Raw genomic sequence first — 16,456 nt, 5'->3', positions numbered from 1 at the left:
CCACCACTTCACGAAGTAGACAAAAAGCATTTAGTTTACCCCGGTCAATCTCCAGGCATGAAGGTGGATGCTCTGGAGGTTAGGGTGCAGCACCTGCCCCTGGGAGAGAAGGCCTACCTTGTAAGGAAGACTGAGAGGGGGCATAAGGTAAGGTGTATTAGATGTGCATCCCACACCATTCCCTGCAATGGAAGCTGGAGGGCATAGAAGCACAAGTTACTTACCTTCGGTAACGCTATATCTGTAAGAAACAGTAGTTAGTATTAGATTCCTTACCTTAGAATATCCCCAGGCGTCAGACTGGATCCGGAAACTTTTGCGTAGCTGTACCCTTGCGCGTCGTTAGGCGTTGTCTGCGGCTCCGCGTCTGTCGTCGTTGGCGCCGGGATGACGTCCTCGGAGTACTTAGACGCCGCCCTCGCGCGCTGACGTCAGTTCTTATACACAGCTTTTCCGCGCCAGAAACGCAGAGCCATGATAAAAACTAACACTGGTGCCATGAAACTAGGGCCCTGAAAGGGATGACCTTAACCCTAGATATCGGTTCGCAGAACGGGGAGGATGGGGGGGCGGTAAGGAATCTAATACTAACTACTGTTTCTTACAGATATATCGTTACCGAAGGTAAGTAACTTGTGCATCTGAAAGAAACAGGTTAGTATTAGATTCCTTACCTTAGAATAGATACCCCAGCAATACAAACCCCGGTGGTGGTTCTGCGAACCAATAATCACACCAGAAACTCCTGGAGGACGGAATGGCCAAAGAAGCCATCCCTCTGGACTTGGCTGTCCAGGCAGTAGTGTCTTACAACCGTGTGCAGCGAGGCCCGTGTAGCTGCCTAACAGATGTCCTGCAAGGGGACTCCCCGGCCCAGGGCAGTTGTAGCCACCGTGGCCCGAGTGGAATGGGCCCTCAGCCCAACAGGAGGCTCCTTCTTAGCCAAGGAGTAGCATGCCTTGATAGACAAGACGACCCACCGAGAGATGGTCCATTTGTGCACCGCCCTTCCCTTCTGGAGCTCACTCCCTCTCCTGGCAGAGGTGATGGCAACCAGGAAAGCAGTCTTAAGGGTAAGAAGACGGAGAGGACAGTTATGAAGTGGATCGAAGGGAGCGCACATCAGAAAAGTAAGTATAAGGTTCAAGTCCCACTGAGGTATCACGAAAGGAACAGGAGGAAACATATGAGTGATGCCCTTCAAGAACCTATTAACAACCGGGGACTTGAACAAGGAAGGCTGGTCAGGTAGCCTTAAGAAGGCGGAAAGGGCAGAAAGGTAGCCCTTGAGAGTACCCAGAGCAGAGCCCTGCTGGGCAAGAGAAAGAAGGAAGAGTAGAACCTCAGAAAGAGGGGCAGAAAGGGGATCCAAAGCCTTTGCTGTGCACCATGCCACAAACTTGTTCCACCTGCAGGCGTATACCGACTTTGTAGAGGGACGTCTGGCTGCCAGAATAACATCACAAACTTCAGGAGGCAAGTCAAATGGCCTCAACTGTCGCCGCTCAATCTCCAGGCATGGAGGTGGAGACTGGACAGGTTCGGGTGGAGGACCGTCCCCTGCTGCTGCGACAGAAGATCCTCCTGAAGAGGCAGACGAATCGGGGGATCGACAGACATGCTGAGTAGCTCGGGATACCAGTATCTTCGTGCCCAGTCCGGAGCTACAAGGATAACTTGGGCCCGGTCGCGTCTGATCTTTTTCAGCACTCTGGGCAGAAGTGGTATCGGCGGAAAGGCGTACAACAGACCGCAGCTCCACTCCCGACGAAAAGCGCCTCAGAGCGAGTGCCACCTTGGAAATTCCAACGCGCAGAACTGATGACATTGCGCGTTCTCCTCTGTGGCAAATAGATCTAACCAAGGCTCTCCCCACTGCTGAAAGAGGCCTTGCGCCACCTCCGAGTTCAGACGCCATTCATGATCCATATTGCACCGACGGTTGAGTTTGTCCGCCCTGGCGTTCAGGGAACCTGCCAGGTGTTGAACCACCAGGGTCACGCCCTGATGTTTCAGCCACTGCCAGAGGCGCAGAGCCTCCTGGCATAGGGTCCACGACCCCACCGCGCCCTGTTTGTTGCAGTACCACATGGCGGTGGTGTTGTCCGTGAACACCTGCACTACACTCCCCCGGACAGAGGGGAGGAATGCCTTCAGTGCAAGACGAATCGCCCGCAGCTCCAGAAGGTTGATGTGGAGCTGGGACTCCGCCGCAGACCAGAGGCCTCTGATCTCTGCCACTCCCATGTGGCCTCCCCAGCCCTGGAGGGACACGTCCGTCACAACTACGTGCTCCGGTTGGGGTAGGGAGAGGGATCTGCCGCTGACCCAATTGCGGTCTGTGAGCCACCACTGCAACTGTCTCGCAGTGCCCTCCGAGATCAAGATATGGTCGGACACGTTCCCCTGATGCTGGGCCCACTGAAACTTCAGGTCCCACTGCAGAGCCTGCACCCGCCACCTGGCGTGATGCACCAGAAGTATGCAGGAGGCCATCAGCCCCTGAAGCCGCAGCGTCAACCTGACCGAGACCTGGGATAACGGCTGAAAGATCGGAATCAGAGCCTGAATATCCCGAACCCGCTGCTCGGGAGGATACACCCGAAACTGCGCGGAGACCAGAACCACTCCGATGTAGAGGAGCTTCTGAGAGGGACACAGGTGTGACTTCGGCACATTGATGGAGAACCCCAGCAGGTGCAGGAGGTCGGCCGTAGTCTGGAGGTGGCTGACGACTGTCTGGGGTGAGCCAGCCTTTAACAACCAGTCGTCGAGGTAGGGGAAGACTGAAACCCCTAACCTGCGCAAATGAGCTGCGACCACCTCCATCACTTTCATGAACACCCATGGGGCGCTGGTAAGGCCGAAGGGGAGCACGGTAAACTGAAAGTGCTCGTGGACTACCGGGAACCGCAGGTAAAACCATTGGGCCAGCAGGACGGGGATATGAAAATAAGCATCCTGCAAGACCAACGCTACCATCCAGTCTCCTGGGTCAAGGGCAGTTAGGACCTGAGCTAGTGTCAGCATCTTGAACTTCTGCCAGAGGTAGCCGTTGACGTTCCGTAGGTCCAAGAAAGGGCGTAGGCCCCCTTTGCCCTTCTTGGGTATCAGAAAGTAGTGGGAGTAACAACCACACCCTACTTCTGGCCCAGGAACGCGCTCGTCGGCCCCCTTGGCCAAGAGGGCCATAACTTCTTCTTGTAGAAGTGTCAATTGTTCCCCCGACACGCGGTGGTACTGTGGTGGCATGGCTTGAGGGGTCGCCTCGAAGGGGAGGGAGTAGCCCGTTCGGACGATTTGCAGCACCCACCTGTCTGATGTGACAGTGTGCCAGTGGAGATGGTGATGGCGAACCCTGCCCCCCACTGGCGTCACATGGGCCTGAAAGCTCGGACTAGGAGGGTTTTGAGGCGGATGCTGCAGGGGCAGGTGTGGACTGGCCTCGCCGTTGTCCCCGACTGCCGCCACGGCGGTTTCCACGTCCGCCACCGCGCTGGACGGTAGTCTGCGGCCCGTGGCTGGCAGGACGTGTGGGGGTTCCCCATCCTTGGCCACGAAAGGAGCGAAAAGCAGTTGTTTGCTGGTGCGGGCCCAGAGGCCCAAGGTATGAATAAGACTATCCCTTGGCTCAGTTAAATAGATATTGAAGCCCAAATACTAGTCTTGGACACAAGCAGCTACAGGTTAAATCATAAACATGGCAACAATATTTGTACGAAAATATAAAAATTATTTTATTAAAACAATTAACAATTCCGAATTGTATGAGCACAATACTTGATAAAAATAGAGTTAAACAACTCTATACAGAAATAGTAAAAACATCATCACATAAATGTGTTAAAAAGCATAAATGAAACATGTATATGCAAAATTACTAACCAATTAATCGAAAGACAGACCTATTCAAGTTATATAAAGACATATAGGACAGACGTTTGGTGGGAGAGAAAATAAACAAACACAGACAGTCACAATTTGTCATTAGAATATGCACATTAAATATCCAATTTAGCTCAAACCAAAACCCGACTTCTTCTCGATGTTCTTGGGGCGAGTTTGGTAGTTTAATTGTGCACTAGTATGCGTTGACGCGTTTCGATGGCCTTTTTAGATGATTGCCATCTTTATCAAGACTTGTAATCTTGTTTATGACTCTCCTACAGTGGCACTGGATGGTTGCCTTTATGTATGGATCCTGTTGGTAAATATATTTCAATAAGTATACGGCATAGAGTAACATGTTATTGTCACTGTAAAGATTGCTTTAGGCATAATCAGCTTATGTTGGATAATGTTATCGGCATTTATCATTAACGTTTTACATTTGTTATATCCACAAGGTTGACAGAGCAATGATCAACTACACCTTATTGTGGTATCATCCCTGGACAATTTCCAGTATGTGGGCTTCTGTTATAAGGGTTGCAACCCTTATAACAGAAGCCCACATACTGGTAGGACAAATAAGTTGTGATATAAAGATGTTTTTCCAAAAGTATGTGCGTAGAAATTGTCCAGGGATGATACCACAATAAGGTGTAGTTGATCATTGCTCTGTCAACCTTGTGGAGATAACAAATGTAAAACGTTAATGATAAATGCCGATAACATTATCCAACATAAGCTGATTATGCCTAAAGCAATCTTTACAGTGACAATAACATGTTACTCTATGCCGTATACTTATTGAAATATATTTACCAACAGGATCCATACATAAAGGCAACCATCCAGTGCCACTGTAGGAGAGTCATACACAAGATTACAAGTCTTGATAAAGATGGCAATCATCTAAAAAGGCCATCGAAACGCGTCGACGCATACTAGTGCACAATTAAACTACCAAACTCGCCCCAAGAACATCGAGAAGAAGTCGGGTTTTGGTTTGAGCTAGATTGGATATTTAATGTGCATATTCTAATGACAAATTGTGACTGTCTGTGTTTGTTTATTTTCTCTCCCACCAAACGTCTGTCCTATATGTCTTTATATAACTTGAATAGGTCTGTCTTTCGATTAATTGGTTAGTAATTTTGCATATACATGTTTCATTTATGCTTTTTAACACATTTATGTGATGATGTTTTTACTATTTCTGTATAGAGTTGTTTAACTCTATTTTTATCAAGTATTGTGCTCATACAATTCGGAATTGTTAATTGTTTTAATAAAATAATTTTTATATTTTCGTACAAATATTGTTGCCATGTTTATGATTTAACCTGTAGCTGCTTGTGTCCAAGACTAGTATTTGGGCTTCAATATCTATTTAACTGAGCCAAGGGATAGTCTTATTCATACTGTGTGACAGTACCCTATTCCCCTGGTTTTAAGGGGTCCCTCTCTAAAAATCGTGATAACCAGAGGCCCAAGGACCTGGCCGTAGCCCTGGAGTCCTTAAAGCGCTCAAGCGCATGGTCTGCTTTGTCGCCAGGCCAACTGTGAGAAGTTGGCCTGATATATGATGCTCACTAGTTCTAGTGATCACTAATTCTAGTGATCACCTTGTATCAGTCCAAACAACCCTTATGGTGATTGGTTGTAAGTCAACCTTATAGACCAGCTATCCTAATGGTAGCATGGACAAAGCAGTCTTAGGCTAAACTCTTTTGGCATGTGAAGCCAGCTGTTTTACCACATGTAACCCCTTGAATACCAAATGAAAGGACACCACACAGGTTGTTATGAAAATAAACAAGATATTTATCATTAACAAAACACCTCTGAACTCTTTATGAGATCAGAGGGCTAAGCACATGACAAGATTCTTAAGAAAAATACGATAACTTGCACAAATTACAATGGTGCCCTAGGGGCACGACAAACCATATACTAAGTAAATGGTATAAGGAAATCGATAGAGGAAATGCAGATGTCCAGAGGCTGTAGGATCGCTGGGACTACATTAACCTAACCTTAGGTAAGGAGCAGGAGGCCCACGGGACGCGTGTGCAGAGTGTGAACTCACACGCGAGATGTGGGACAAAGTCAATGGACACTACAAATTACGAAAAGGTAAGTAAAAGACAGTTCCGACTAGTTAGGACTAAAACGACTGGATACCTGGACACTAGGAGAGTCAATCTACCCTTGAGCACCGAAATTCTCTCATTACCTCACCCACGGGCTGCGGGTGCATAGGTGTGAAAGTGTGTCGGGTTTCCGCGTCGAAGTCTATGGAGCCTTGAAGAAAGATGCTGCAGGCGACCAGGAGGAAGCTGTCCGGAGCGATCCAAGGGTGGATTGAGGAAGATGAGGACCTGAAAGCAGAGGGGACAATGTTCAAAATCACTAGCCAGTGACCGGAGTGGAACCAGGAAGGAACCAGATGCTATCGTCGCGATCAGGTGAAGAGTGGACTCTTGACTCTGCAGCCACGTGGACCAGGTGGTGTCTTCGACGACCAGGATGGAGGCACGAGTTGTCCCACACAGGCTCTCGCTGTCGGCGGTGTTGGTTCCGGATTCGGCGTCAACAGGCCTTGGCAAAGGCAACCCACGCGGTGAGTGGAAAAGGCGTCTGGTGCGGACCAGGAGGGTCCGGGGAGCTTCTCCTTTGCAGGGAGGCAAGGGCCAGTCTGGAGCAACCAGACCAGCGATGTAGATTTCGTAGATCGTCGTCTAGGAGGTCACTAGCCAGCCGGCAAGTGACCAGACAACGTGTCGAGCAGCAATCAAGCAAAAGGGCCCCACACAGATCTCGTGGATGCTGGAGGGCTGATCTTCTTTGCAGGAGCTGCTCGGGGCTGGGGCTTCTCAATCCCCAAAGCACTTTCTCGAGGATGCCTCTGAAGTCGTGCTGGAAGCGAAGTGCAGTTTCTCCAAGATGGCCGGTCCCACGTGTCTCGTCGCACCCACGGATCTCAGCTGTGCTGCAGATGTAGGTAGAGGTCTGGAAGTCCGGATCTCGTCGGGCTCTGAAGTCTGGTTCCGGCAGGAAGGACGACAAAGTGAACCGCTAGGACGCTTGATGGTGCCTGCTTGTGCAGGGTGGTCACTCCTTGGCCACAAGGGAGATTTTCTTCAGTCTTCTGTGGAGCAGAACGTCGAAGTCCAGAGTTTCTTCTTTGTAGAGTTTCAAATCAGGATTAATCTAATTTGGAATGGGACCAGCTCCTACCTTTATTCTCCTAAAGGGGGCTGTACTATGACTCCTATGGGTAGGACCAGGAAGGGGGTGGTTACACCCCCTATCCTTTGTCCGGTTTCGCGCCAGAGCTGGGGCTGGAGTGCCCCAGCAAATGTTTGAACTGGGGTATGCACAGGGACACCTTGTGTGCCCCAGGCATGTCTCATTCCTTACAGCCTGTACTACCTCAATACACAAAATCCTGTCTGGGGTGGTGCTAGCACCTCCCAAGGCAGGAAACCCTTTGTCCAGGCCTCCCTCGCTGGAAGGACTCCCAGCAGCAGTAGGTCAGACTTGTGTCTGTGGTGGCAGCATCCATTTTGTGATGCTGAGGCTCGAGTTAACTTTAACCGGGGTTCACAGTTATATACATGTCGTGTCCCTCTAAAAGGGTGGAATGCTACATCCTTTGCCAGAACTGGCGAGGGGGTAGTATTCCAATTCGTATGACACCTTACTCGACATGTTTTGATAATGCTATACCAAAGTTAGCAATAACCGCGAGGATTATAATGCACTTAAGAGTATATGGTATAGCGTTATCTTGGAAACAGCTAAAGGACTTGGTTCCGAAAGCTGCAGACAGGTTCAGCTCAAGCTAGAGCACCATCTCACATAATTCCAAGCACTCTGCCTCCAGGATTGTTAAGGCCTGCCATAGGAGTGACTTATAGGAGTATAGGTGTCCATTTTAGGGTTAGATATAGGTATACTATATCTAAAGCAAAGGGTGATTACACCACCTTGCCCCAGCTGTGTTACCAGCCAGTTGTGTCTGTTTAGCTGGCCAGCCAGGGGTGGCACAATACATGCTGCGACCCCTGGTAGGCCTTGGGTGCACTTATGCCCTGGGTACCTATGGTACACTGTACAAGGACTTACAAGAGTGACCCAATACCAATTGGTAAATGCACCTAAAGTACATGGATGTAAATTTAGAGAGAGAACAGCTAGGCTGTGGGTCTGATTAGCAGGCCCGCAGCCAGGAAAAGTCGTAAACCAGTGAAGCAAAAAGCAAAAAATCTGGGGTGACCATAGGATTGCAGACCCTACTCTCCTACAGTTTTGGACATCAGCCGAAAAGTTGGCGGACCTCAACCAGGCATGGCGACGAATCGCCACTGTCGTTGCCATCGCTCTGCCTAGTGAGTCTGTGGTATCCAGCCCACACCGGATGGAGTACTGTGCTGCATCTCGACCCTCCGCAAGGGCTTGCGCGAGTTTAGTCTGGACCTCCACCGGCCATTGTGGCAGCACGTCCACGACCGTGTCCCACAGAGAGTGGGTGTAACGGCCCAAGAGGCACGCGGTGTTGACTGACCGCAGCCCTAAACTCAGGGATGAGAATACCTTTTTCCCGTATTGCTCGTACCTCTTGGATTCCCGATCGGGGGGAGCAGTCGGGGATGCGGTCTGGGAGTTAGAGGCCTGGATGACCAGGCTCTCGGGGATGGGGTGGGTGGACAGGAAGCAAGGGTCGCCCGGAACCGGGCGGTGGCGTCTGGCCACGTTCCTATCTACAGGCTGACCTGTAGCGGGCTTGGACTAAGTGTCCAGAAGAACGTCAGACAAGGCCCCATTAAACGGCAGCAGAGGCTCGGCCGAGCTTGCCTGCGGTTTAAGGACCTCAGTGAGGAGGTTAGTCCTCACGGCCGCGACGGGGAGCTCCAAGCCCAAAGCCTTGGCCGACCGCGTCAGCACCACACTGTAAGCAGCCCCCTCCTCAGTAGCCACGCTAGGAGGGGAGACAAAGCCAGTGTCCGGTGAGGTGTCCAGACCACTGGCGTCCCCTAGCTCACCTGCCCAGTCCGGATAAGACTGGCACTCCTGTGCCAGAGGGTCCTCAGACCCCTCCCAATCCACCTTGCCACCCATCATCTGAGACTCAGGATCAAAGGATGGGGCCGGGTCATAGAAATAGAAATCTCCCATCGGCGTAGAGAACGGCGCCGTGCGGCGCTGTTCCAGCGCCTGACCTGAATCGAGGGAGGGATCGGGGACGGCGCCGCTCGGAGGCAGCGCCTGGGGCGACACCCTGGGGGCTGGCGCCGGCGAGGTCGTAAGGTCAACCGGCAACGACCCGGATCCGGATCCTGTGGAGCCTGCGGTGCCGGGACCGAAGTCACCGGCGGCATCGGGACCGAAGCACCCGGCGGCGTTGGGGCCGAAGTCGGGGCTGCAGGGCCCGAAAGCGCCGTGGAACCCGACGGAGGAGTGAGCGACCTCATGGCCGTGAGGAAGGCCTCAATCTCCTCCGGTGTCGCGTTCTGCCCAGGGACCGACGGGTATGAAGCAGGCCCCGATGCCCACCGCTCCGTCGGAGCCTCGTGGGCGGTGTCACCCGAAACCCCGCCCGCATCACGCGTGCGTCGGGGGAGTCGGAAGAGTGATGACGTCTCTTCGACTTCTTGTGCTTACCTGAGGACTTCGAGCCCGAAGACGACTCCCGGAGCTATGGTAGCTCCGTCCCCGCGACCGGTCCCTCGACCTCCTCGCGGACCGGGACCTCGGGCGGCGCGGGGCCGACTGCCGGAGCTCAAGTCGCTTGCAGGACCGCTCCCGCCTAGCTTTAGACGTCAGGGCCCGACAGTCGGAGGAGGCCTGGTCGTCGTGGTCGAGGCACAGGCAATGAAGACACCGGCGATGGGGGCCTGTAGCCGACATCAATCGGTCACAGTCGGCGCAGGGTTTGAACCCGGGCATTCCTACCGGCACCGTTGGAGTCGATAGACTTTGAAAAGGATCAAAAATGATCGAAAAAGTTTAGTCAAAAATTGACTAAGGGGTACCACTTTTTCCGCATCTGCGTTAGCTGGCGCACAAAAAAGAAGAACTGACGTCAGCGCGTGAGGGGGGCGTCTAAGTACTCCGGCGACGTCATCCCATCGCCAATGACGCAGACGATGGACGCGGAGCCGCAGACGAAACCTACCGACGCGCAGGGGTACTGCTACGCAAAAGTTTCCGGATCCAGTCTGACGCCTGGGGATATTCTAAGGTAAGGAATCGAATACGAACCTGTTTCTTTCAGATCAATGGCTACAGAGCATTGTTGTGGGTAGAGAAAAGATTCACCTGAGGTGTGCCCCAAAGATCGAAGCTGTATTGGACCACCTCTTGATGAACTTACCACTCGTTGTCAAGCAAGGTGATATAGATCCGCACCCAGATGACCGGTAACCAGCAAGACCTGGCTGGTGCGCCCAAGACCAGAGCTGTAGTGCGTCTTGCAAGAGAAGGTGCAAACTCACACCTGCTTGTGGATGCACCAGTGTACTTGTGTTGCTGTCAAGATCTGGGCAGCCTGACCGCATATGGATGGCACGAAGGCCTTGAGCAACAGTAACGGCCTGCAGTCCAAGCAGATTCATGTGCAACATATGCTCTTCCAGAGGAGTCTGATCTCCAGGTCCTCCAGATGAGCTTCCCACCAGACTGTAGAAGCACGCGGTAGAAGCTTCCTTATACCTGCTTGCCTTCCACACTCCAGCACACATTGTCCCCGAAGATTGACAGGGTGCTGTCAATCTGTCGCTGCTGCCATGTATCAATGTGCATGAGTGACCAGCAGAATGCAGAAAGCAAGTGGACCTAGGAGGTGTAAAACCATGAGTACTGGAATTTGTCTTCCATTGGGAAGCATCAGAATCATAGCCTGATTATTGTGCATCCAAGAAGGTGAAAAGCCCTGATTCTATGTATCACCACCTCTTTAGACTCGGTTTGATGAGCCAGTTGCCCAGGTAAAGAAACACTGGGATAAATGTGCATGTCAGATAGATGACAATCATTGCCATTACCTTCCAGAAGACATGGAGCTGAATTCAAACTAAATGGAAACTGGTAATTTGCTGATCCCCCGTGACGTGTTGTTAGACTTGGTATCTTTTGGCGTGTTTCCCTGTCTTTTTGCTTTCCGACCTCCTGGTTTTGCATGTTTTTGCTGGTTTAGCGTCTCTGCACACTTTCTCACTGCTGTTCACTGTTAAAGTGCAACTGCTCCTGTTGTAAATTGTTGTTGTGGATTGGTGATTTCATGATTGGTCAGTTCATTTACTAGTCAGTCCCTAGTACAGTGCACTGTGTGTGCCCAGGGCCGGTAAATCAAATGCTGCTAGTGGGCTTGCAGCACTAATTGAGCCACCCAAACAAGCAGCCCTTCAAAGGTAACTCAGACCTGCCACTCCAGGGTCTGCGTGCAGTGTGTAACTCCCCTGTCGACTTGGCAAGAGTACCCACTTGCCAGGCCCTACCCTTCCCTCTTCTTACATATTATTCACCCATAAGGTAGGCCCAAGGTACCCCTGTGGGCAGGGTGCAGTGTATGTGAAAGGTAGGACATGCCCTCATGTGTGTGGCATGTCCTGATCGTGAAACACTACCAATTTCGTTTTTCACTATTGAAAGGCTATCTGGCCCATAGGAAAGCATGGGAGTTAATTTATAACATATAATAAATATAACTTCCCATAGGAACCAGATAGGGAAATTAAGTTTAGTATGCCTGAACTCAGAATCTAAAGATGCATCTTTTAGTAAAGGTGATTTTTACATTCTGTGTTTGAAAATACCACATTTAGAAAGTAGGTACTTTCTTGCTTAGCCATCCGGTGTGCCTCTGCTAGGATGTGGATTGACTGTCTGGTATTGGAGTGACAGGGGCTGGGGATGTGCAGTGGCTCCAGAGAGTCTGGTGGGTAAAGGCTGGGCTGAATAGACTTGGGCTGCATTTAGAGTAGTGGTAGGAGATTTCCTTGCACCTGAATGGGCCTGGTCTGCCTTCCACAATGCTGTCTCCACCCACTGCCAGGAAGCTGGGCCAGAGAGGACGGAACTGGTTTGGAGTAAGCACAGACACTCTCTGCCTGAGAGTACAAAGGAATTTGGGGTATAAATATTGGGGCCTAGACCCCAGAACCTTAGAACTCTTTTGTAACAAAGAAGACTGCCAAGAAGAAGAGCTGACGATGCTGTGAGGAGGGACTACTGCTTTGCTGTGGCTGCTTCTCTCTTGGGGAGTGAAAGGACTGGGCTGAACTTTCTGCAATTTCTTTATATGTGAGTTTCTCCAAGTCATGAGGTAGAGCTAGCCCCCTCTTCAAGAAGTCTCAGGAACAGCAAAGACTTCAAGTTCTTCTGCCATCAGCACTGGGGACTGTGTGTTTTTTGCTACAACAGAAGAAAAAGGAACCGGACGCCGTCTACAACGACGCTACCAACTTCGTGTCCTGAAGGCACCGTAGAGTGCACCGCTGCACTTTTCACTGCAGCCTTGGTTTCACCGCCGCTGCCGCCGCCATTGAGCCGCTGCTTGCACCGCGACTTGTGGGCACAGCACTTCGCACTGCCTCGCTTCATGCTGCCGCCCTGGTATCCCAGACAACACCACTCCATGCCGACATCAACGCCGCTGCTTGCACTGTGATTCAAGGGCACCGATCGTAAGTTACACGACGCACCGTTCTCATCTTACACCGCAGCCTTGGCCTACTGACGCCATCGAATACAATTCGTCAGCTGATGACAGCGCTTCAGCGACAACGATGCTGCTTACACCGTGACCTGCCAGCACTGCGACGAGCCCCGCATCACTTCGCACCGCAGCCACAGTCTCACCGAAGCTGCTGGACGACTGTCACTGAGCCGCTGCCTGCACCGCGATCTGAGGGCATCGCACGACACACCGCTGCACTTCGCACCGTAGCACCCAACGCCTGCCGACACTCCAGACTTCAACTGTGAGGAGTTCGATCTGCAACACATGTGACTTCAAGGGCCCGATGACTCCTGCACCGACCTCCAGAACTGACGCCTGCAGACACCGGCCCTTCGGGGCTCATCGAGAGGTTGCAGACGCCCACTATTTCTAAAGGTACTGTTTTGCGGGTCTTCTCGACACTGTAGCTGTCCCGTGATGCTGCGGTCAGCCAGAACTGTTTGGATTTGTTGTTCATGATGCCGTGATAACCCCAGTCAGCGCTATCGACTTCAAAGACAGTATTTTAAGTCTATTTTGATTACGGAAAAATTCTGAGAACTGTATGGTGGATTTGTATTGTTTTTGGTCTTGTTTTGGATATATAAAAATATTGGATATGTTTCTAAACTGGTGTGGTGTACTTTTGTAGTGCTTTCACTGTATTACTATTGGTTATGTGCAAATGCTTTACACGCTGCCTCTAAGATTAGCCTGGCTGCCCTTGCCAAGCTACCAAGGGGTGAGGAGGGGTTGTTTTAGGAGTATAACTCCCTTATCTTGACTAGAAGGAAGGGTCCTTACTTGGACAAAGGTGAAAACCCTTGCCAACTAGAGACCCTCATTTCTAACAAGAGTAGATACATCCTGTGTGAGAACAGAATCTTTAAATAAAAATATGCGTGCTGCAGAATGTGAGACACAATCCAGTCTCCTGCTTCCAGCACAAGTAATACCTGTATCAAAGACGGCATCTTGAACTTCCATTTTGCAGCAACCAGTTCAGAATTCTTAGTTGAGATTGGGCAAAGGCTGCAGTCTTTTCAGAAACAGGAAGTACCTGGAATAGCACACCTTTCCTGCTCTTGCACCAGTTCCACAGCCGCTTTCTGTAGTACAATCTACAAGACCTACTGGTCGGATGTAAAGTCCCTCCAGGTCTGTGGAAACAAGGATACCCATCCTCTAAATGGTGCTCTGTGTTCAGACAAGAGGGAAATAGGGCTGCTTACCTGTAGTGGCCGGAGACAAGGAGGAGGAAGAGAGGGGAGGTATAGACAAGGAAGAGAGGGGAGGGACAGACAAGGAATGGCCTCTACGATTGCCAAGGCCCTTTATGTTAGGGGTACAATGTTGCTTTGTTTGGTGCTTTGGGCTTGCTCACTGACTCAAAAGGGGAAAACTCTAGAGAAGTCTCAACATTTCTGGTATTGCCAATAATTGCGTTGTTGCTGTGTCTGTAGGTCCAGTGATCTAGCAGTGCCCTTGCTCTCCTTATAGTTTTTTAGAGCCAAGTCCGTCTTTCCTCCAAAGAGGTGTGACGCATCAAACTGAAGATCCATTAGGACAGATTGAACATCTTGCGTTAATCCTGAGTTTCTGAGTCATGCATGTTGTTGCAGGGATATGGATGTGCCCATCACTCATGTCACCAAATCTGCTGTAATGAGACTTGAATAGATGACCAGTTTTGCAGTTGGTTTGTCCATTCTTCATTAACTCCATGAAGTGGGGTTGAAAGTGCTCAGGCAAGGTCTGTATCACTAGTTGTGCCATGTCCCATAGGGTGGGAGTATAACGTCCCATCAAACCAGTTGCATTAAGGGATTTGAGGACCATACTGCCAGCTGAAAAGGACTTCAAGATCCGTTCCAGTTTCTTAGATTCTGGGCAGAGTGGGGAAGTCTCCTGGGTACAATTATGAGGAGCAGGAGACCTGGACGACAAACCTCTCATGCGACGGATGAGTGGAGAGAAATGTTAGGTCTCCTGAAGCTGGTCTATTTCTCCTGGCCACCATCCCTGTAGACCGCAGAAGTGATGGACTTCTCCCACAGTGGAAGGATCGTCTCCCTGAGAGTTTCATTAAAAGGTAGGTTCTACTGCACAAACTGTAGGGTGTAGCACTTTGGTGACAAATTTAGCTTTGTTCTCTGCCGAGGGGTATTGTAGGTCAGGAGTTTCAGCAGCCTTTCTTATTATTGCATTGTAAGATGAGACCTTCGATGGTGGAAGGCCAGTATGGGAGTAGAGTTCTCACTCAGACAACGTATCAAAGCCACTTGCATCCCCAAGTACCACGGAGGTTGAGCTCATGGTGCTGGACTGCCCATCCCCATCATGATCAGTATCATGACTTGGTTCTTCCAGTGGGTTAGAATCTCCAAACTAATAGCACCTCACTTCCATGAGACACTGTTCTTCGCTTCTAGATCTGTGTGGCAGAGGAGTCATTTCCATTAGAGACAAAGAAACAGACCTATTTTGGTGAGTTCGGCTGTGGCACAAGTTGCATTGTTCACAGTGCCGGTAGCAGTGCCGAAGGCAGACTTTGTTCAGAGGGTGATCCTGCTGAGATATGGACTAGTGACAGAGTCGGACATGGATGCGAGGTTGAGTTCAGTGTCAGTGGGAGCAACAGGAGGAACAGTGCAAATGGTGCTGTAGCATATGTTACCGGCATAGTGACAAATGCGTACCCCTTCAGACCAATAGGGTTTAAGAATGTGGCAGGGTCCGTTCCTGGGGAAAAGAAAATTGGGTATGGAGGACATGGCTAGGGCCTTGGTGATGGCGCAGCAGGTGTCAGTAGATTAGGGAATGACATCAGGTCAGAAGGAGCCTCAGACCCTGAATACTCTGAAAGAATCTCAATTAGCTCAGGCTCCAGGGAAGAATCCTGAGAAGGTGGAGAGGAATAAAATGGAAACTTACTTTTGAAGATCAATGCTGTTTGGAGTCATGCTGTCACTTCTCGTGCTTCCTTAGGATGACTTCTACGACGATAGTGGTGACTCCCTGGGTCTTGACTTCTGTTTAGCTTGATGATTGTCCCAAGCCGGAATCCTAAAGATCTTGGTAGACCGCTCCTTTAGGGCTTTGAGGTGCATGCCTTCTGCAAGAAGCACAAGCTTTTACATCATCCTCGAATCACAGGTAGGTATTGTGTGGGTCCATGATGAACATTTGTCCATGACTGTCCCTGCAGGGTTTGAAACAAACACGCATGGGGCGAAATCTCTGTATTGATACGACAATCTATTGGGGAGAAATCTGAGTAGAGCGAAGTTCAGTATTTGCGTTCATGGCACGGAAAAAAGGGAACAGACACCATGACTTCTTCTGGGGGTGCTTTATGACTCTACTGATGTCACAATGGTGTTGCTTCCGGCACCGAATAAGCCAGCGCTCCCTCCCGGTGTGGAATGCTGTTGAAAGGTTTCTGGATTGAGTCCGACACCAGAAATATTTAAAAGATGGGGAATTTGCAGGCAGAACGATCCAACAGAAAAGAAAGGAGCTGATGTCCGTGTGCAGAGGTGGCACTTATTTGCAGCTCCAGCCTGTCACTTTCCAAAAGGAGCCGTAAGGCAGCACCTATTGGAATGTGCAAAACACTACTGAAAAAATCTCCAGCTCCTGTATGGCGACTCAGAGTATTGCAAAGATGAGGACTCTGGACTTGGAAGTATCCATGAGGAATGCCCTATTTCACATTATGAAAATAATGTTCCACTGACTAGAGCTTTTACAACTGCACAAGCATTCATATTTTATATAGTAACATTATTTGCTTTTCAAAGTCATTTAATTTCATTGAACGGCTAGTTTAAGAGAAACGAGACA

At 50.3% G+C, this 16,456-nt stretch overlaps 1 protein-coding gene across 1 annotated transcript in view; it reads right to left on the bottom strand.

The window, feature by feature from the left end:
* RTTN (rotatin) overlaps window positions 1–16,456 on the bottom strand; it is a 1,129,552-nt gene that overhangs the window by 6,775 nt on the left and 1,106,321 nt on the right. The gene's annotated exons all lie outside the window — the stretch shown is intronic.

This window comes from Lissotriton vulgaris, chromosome 4_1 (assembly GCF_964263255.1).
Source record: "Lissotriton vulgaris chromosome 4_1, aLisVul1.2, whole genome shotgun sequence".
Classification (NCBI taxonomy): Eukaryota; Metazoa; Chordata; class Amphibia; order Caudata; family Salamandridae; genus Lissotriton; species Lissotriton vulgaris.
Note: the sequence above shows the minus strand (reverse complement) of the source record. Positions and strands in the feature narration are given on the sequence as shown.